The sequence below is a fragment of the Gopherus evgoodei genome, unplaced genomic scaffold (assembly GCF_007399415.2).
Source record: "Gopherus evgoodei ecotype Sinaloan lineage unplaced genomic scaffold, rGopEvg1_v1.p scaffold_46_arrow_ctg1, whole genome shotgun sequence".
Lineage (NCBI taxonomy): Eukaryota > Metazoa > Chordata > Testudines > Testudinidae > Gopherus > Gopherus evgoodei.
Genome location: NW_022060067.1, coordinates 349,591 through 355,253, shown reverse-complemented (window position 1 = coordinate 355,253; position 5,663 = coordinate 349,591).

Below are 5,663 nucleotides of genomic sequence, written 5' to 3'. Positions count from 1 at the left end.
ATTGTGAGACACTTTGGTATTAATAATAAAATAATAAAATCTGATAAAATTGCAATGAATCGGGCTAGATATGCCATGAAAGGTGTCAGTGAAAATGTTATGATTTTCCAAGTATGATCATTTTGTTTCTATGTTTCGATCACCTTTGTATTGTGAGTTATAGATATGTAGGGTATATCTGTATTTCCAGACTTGGGCAGTGTTTCTGGGTGACACCTCCAGACATATTGGCATCAACACTGCCTAGCCTGTTTGATGGCCCATTGAGGGTCATCAGCTGTACAATGAGCCCATGGAAAGGACCATGGGGATACACCTACTGAGTCAGTAAGACATTCCCGGGTAAGCCTGTGTAATGAGAACTCCAAGGCTTTTCCATGCCATGTGCTGTGAATCTTGTGTTTGGGACACAGGAAGAACAAGTCACATAGCAAAAGGAATATAAAGCGCAGCTGCATCATCTCCGTTTTGTCATCAATCCTCCTTCCTGCCTCTGGAGCAACTTCTCTACAAACTGAACCCTGGAACAAAGGACTGAATGACCATCCAAGCTGTGGATGTGTTCCCGACAGACTTTCACACCGGCAACTCACTAATACTGCTAAGAACCTGATCTATCCATTTTGGAATGTATCTGACTGCTTTCCCATTTAACTTCATTCTATCTTATTTCGTTTAATCCTTTAGTTTAGATGCTAAAGGATTGGCTGGGAGTGTGGTATTTTGGGTAAGATCCAAACCTATACTGTCCTGGTAACGTGGCTGACCTTTGGGGTCAGAAGATTATTTTGTTTATGTGAGCAGTTTTTAAATAACCTCTCACTGTGCTGGATCTAGGTGCTGACTGGGAGTCAGAGAACTGGGATGCAATGAAGGGGACTGTGTGATTTCTTTTTTCAGCTTCTCAATAGCCTGTGTGGGTGATCTCTTTTTCAGCCTGCCCTGATCTTGGCATTTTCAGTGAGAACTAGCCCAGGCACACCAGGTCACACTAAGTATTACAGTTAATTTAATAGAATGTTTTTAATGAAAAAGTTTGATGAAATTAACGGAACTCCTTTGTTTTCTTTCATCTGAGCAGGGTTCCTAGTTTCCAAACCTGATGTGATCTCCCAGCTGGAACAAGGGGAAGAGCCATGGGTCCCAGACCTCCAGGGCTCTGAGGAAAGAGAGATCCTGAGAGCTCTCCGCACAGGTGAGAAAACATTAAACCAACTCAGAATCTGTAAGTGCCTGAAGGAAACATCTGGTATGCCCAGCAAAGCCCTTGGGAGGTCTCTCAGTTCATTATTGTCCCTAGCAGGGGTCGTATCCTCAGGGTAAATATAGCTCATGGCTTCCTGTAGATCCTAGGAGACACCAGGCATTAGCTTCTTCCCTTCCCCCTGCGTATTTGGATAGGATGTGAAGGCTGAATTCATCCCCCTCCTCTGTCCTGTTGTGGGGAGCTGAATTCCTGATTTTTATTAGACCTCTCTCCAGCACTTGGTTTGGTTTGGCCTTCCCCTTTCCATCCCTGTTTGAGATTTCTGTCTCTATCACAGCAGGTGATGCAATGACGTGTGAGAAAGAGGAGCAGAATTCTCAGCAGGGAAATGTTGAGCAAGTGGATAAACACAGAGCATTATCGCAAAGAATGAAAAGGAATGTGTCCAGCAGTCATGAGCAGGGAAGATCCTGTGAGGTTCAGCACAGACCAGAAAAAGAGCAGGGAAACCAGCCAGGGGAGAAAATGGATAAATTTATTTCCTGTCAGGGAACTCAGAAGGGCCTTAAGGAAACCAGAATACAGCAGGAAATCTACAGGGAAAAGCAAAAAAATACCTGCGCTGAGTGTGGGAAAAACTTCACTTACAGATCAGGCCTTTCTCAACATCAGAGAATCCACAGAGGGGAGAGGCCCTATGAATGCCATGAGTGTGGGAAAACCTTCCATCACCGCTCACACCCTAGTACCAATCAGAGAATCCACACAAGCGAGAGGCCCAGCGAATGCCGTCAGCCAGCCTGCACAACTTGTAAAGCGGCGAGGGCCACATTACTCCAAAGAAAACAGCTGAGGGCTGAAGCCCCCCTGCCCCACCGAAATGCCCCCCCCTCAGGTCCCGGCCCTGTGGAAACACCCCGCCCAGCCCTGCAGAAACAAACCCTACTTTCCCAGTGCCACCCCACCAAAACAGCTGTGGGTCAAAAAGGAAGGTTGGGGGTGGGGAGGTGATACTTGATTTTAAATCAACCAGGGGCTCCCAGCTGAAGAGGTGGCTGGAAGCCCTCAGGGTCAAATTAAAGGGCCCGGAGCTCTGATGGCTGGGGGAACTCTGAGCTTTTCAGGGCTGGGGCAGGGATTTAAAGGGCCCAGAGCTCCTGCTGCTGAGGGGAGCCTGAGCCCTTGAAATTCCAGCCCCACCCTGTCCGCTGGAACCGCGGCCAGGATTCAAAGGGCTCTGGGCTGCCTGCAGCCACAGGGATCCCTGAGCCCTTTAAATCTCAGCCGCTGATGGGATTCAAAGGGCTCTGGGCTGCCCGTGGCGGTGGGGAGCCCTGAGCTCTTTAAACCTCAGCTGCGGCTGGGAATCTCTGCATGCAGCCGAGAGCCCTTTGAATCCTGGCTGCGGCTGGCAAGGCCGGCTTTAGGAAGTGCGGGGCCCAATTCAAACACTTTTGGCGGAGCCCCGCAGGGATGACTGAAAAAAAAACAAAAGCCTTTCAGTTCTTAGCAACCGGTTCCCTATAAAAAGTTCTGCCACAGTATGTATTTTTTGTACCAATAGGGTTACCATACGTCCATATTTTCCTCCCGGATGGTGATTTAAGAACCAAAAAGCCTGACATGTCCAGGAAAATACAGATGTATGTTAACCCTACCTAAAGTTCTTTTTTAAAAAGATGGGTCTGAACTAGAAATGAGCTCCGCCACTCCCTGAGGGTGTGCGAGGGTGCACATGTGTGAGTCTCAGCTGCTCCCTGCCCATCTCATTGAAGCAGGTGTGCAGGGTTATTTCCCTGGGAACTGCAGGGCACCAGTGGACATGGGGCTGGGTAAAGGTGGTAGGGGGGAGGATGCAGGGGGCTGGCTGCAGGCTGGGCAAGGGGTATGGGGCAGGCTGGAGACGGGGTGTGGGGTGGGCTGGCTGGCTGGCTTCAGGCAGGGCCACAGGGAGGGTGCGGCATGGGGTGGCAGGGCCGGAGACAAAGGAGTGCTGGACTGGCTGGCTTCAGGCAGTGGGGTGCAGCAGGGGTTGGCTGGAGACAGGGCAGGGGGTGCAGGGCTGGTGCGGGCAGGGCAGTGGGTGCAGGGCTGGTGTGGGTAGGGCAGGCAGTGTGGCAGGGGCTGGCTGGAGACAGGGCAGGGGGTGCGGGGCTGGCTGGAGACGGGCTGGCTGCAGGCAGCGGGTGCAGGGCTGGCTGCAGACAGGAACTGGTGCACACAGGGCAGGAGGTGCGGGGCTGGTGCGGGCAGGGGGTGCAGCAGGAGTTGGCTGGGGACGGGCTGGCTGCAGGCAGGGCAGGGGGTGCAGGTACAGGGGTACAACCCATTCTCTATGGTGAGTGCCCTCTCCTACCCCCACACTAGGGTAGCAGCAGCAGCCTGGGGCTCAGGGGATGTTTAAAGGGCCCGGGGCGCCCCTGCTTCCACTGCCCCAGCTCTGTAAATAGCTGCGGAAACCTGGGGAAGCAGCGGGGCTCCAGCGGCCATTTAAAGGGCCGGGGAGGTAGAAGCAATGGGAGTCCTGGACTTTTTACATAGCCCCTAGAGCCCCTCAGCCCTACCCCAGGGCTCCAGCAGCAGGGCTCTAGTGGCAATTTAAAAGGCCTGGGGCTCCAGCCCCTGCTGGTAGCTCCAGGCCTTTTAAATTGCCCCCTGGGGAAGCTGGGCCACCCTGGTACAGTGCACTGGCTTTTGCCGGTACACGGTACTGGGGCTTGGGCGTGGGGCCCTCTTTGGAGCGAGGCTGATTCAGGGGAATTGGTTGAACTGGCCTAAAGTCGACCCTGGCGGCTGGGATTTAAAGAGCTTTGAGCTCCCCGCCCACCCAGAGCCCTATAAATCCTGGCCGAGGCTGAGATTTAAAGAGCTCTGGGCTCCCTGCGGCTGGGGGCAGCTCAGAGCCTTTTGAATCCCGGCCGCGGCTGAGCTTTAAAGGGCTCTGGATTTGCTGTGGCTGCTGGCAGCCCAGAGCCCTTTGATTCCCAGCTGTGGGCTGCACAGTGAGGCTTCACGAGCCGCATGTGGCCCACGGGCCATAAGTTGTGCAGGCCTGGCATGGAGGGGCAAAATAGGTAAGAAATTTCCGTGGCCTGTCACTAGCAAATAATAGCCACCATGGATCCTTCCAGAGGTGGCTACATCTTAGCACTGCAGGAAGCAACCATTCACAGAGACCATTTGCAATGGGGTTTGGGATACTTCTCAACTCACACTGCACTCAGAGTGACCCCCTCATCCCGTGCCAGCTGGAGAAACGAAAAGGGTCCAGCCAACTCTCCCATTACCAGCTGGGAACCACTGATCCCCAAACGGGGGAGGCCTCTGGCTTTGATGTGTATTAAATATCTGGCTGGTCTCTTTCTTTGGCAAACATCTAACGGCGCTGAAAGAGGGAACAAATGATTCTCAAAGGAGAGGGGAAAGATGATCACTCGGAAGTTTAATCCCCTGCAACATCCAGGATGGAGAGTGACTCATGGCAACAGGTTCCCCCCAAGGAAGAAGTTGGGTTTTAGAAACACGAAGAACAGCCCAAAACTCGAAAGGCTTTTTAATTGACATTTGATAATGACACAGAAAGAGGGAAAACCTGAGCTTTCAGATCAGTGTTCAGAAATGAAAGAGAGAGGGTGGAAATCTGAGAGATTTTGGATCCATTTTGCAAATTATAGAGAGGAAGGTGGAAAATCAGAGGGATTTTATATCAGTTGTTGATAGGAGGTAAAATCTGAGTGTTTCACATGAATATTTGCTAAATGAATAAAGAGACAATGGGCAACATTTGCAAACATTTTATATCCGTATTCAAGAATCTGAAAAAAGGTATAAATTAGAGATTTTTTCAGTATTTTATAATTAGAGAGACAGGGGAAAATCTCAGGGCATATTCAATTAGAAATAGACAACTAGAGACAAGTGGGACAAATGTTTAGGGTATTTTATATGAATATATCAAATATCACGTATTTGATAACATGAGAGAAAAACAATAAGATCTGAGGGGAGAGAGTCACTTTCCTGCCAGGGCCCAGGGCTCCCTCCCCCCCACCAGGGCCTCTCACTCACCAGGGGGCTCCAGCCCGAGGGGCTGGTGCGGGCAGAGACCGGGGCTGCCCAGGAGATATGTCTCAGCTGGAGAAAGCCTCCCTCCCCCCCGGCTCTGGTGTAGGAATGTGCTGTTGGTAGCAGCCTGGGGCTGGACCCTCTCTATGGGGGACACTTGCTCCTCCCTCCCCTTCCTGGCCCTTCCCATGCCCTGTTGCCAGCAGAGAGGCCCCTCCCCCCCAAGCCCAGGGGTGTCCCTGTCTCAGGGCTCCTCCAGCCGCTGCCCATTAACCCTCTGCCCAGTTCAGAAATCACTCGGGGGAACGATTTCCCACCTACACAAGGACAAATCCCTGCAGGTGAAAATGGGGGAAACACCCCAAACCTGAGATCTGAACTGGCCATTGGC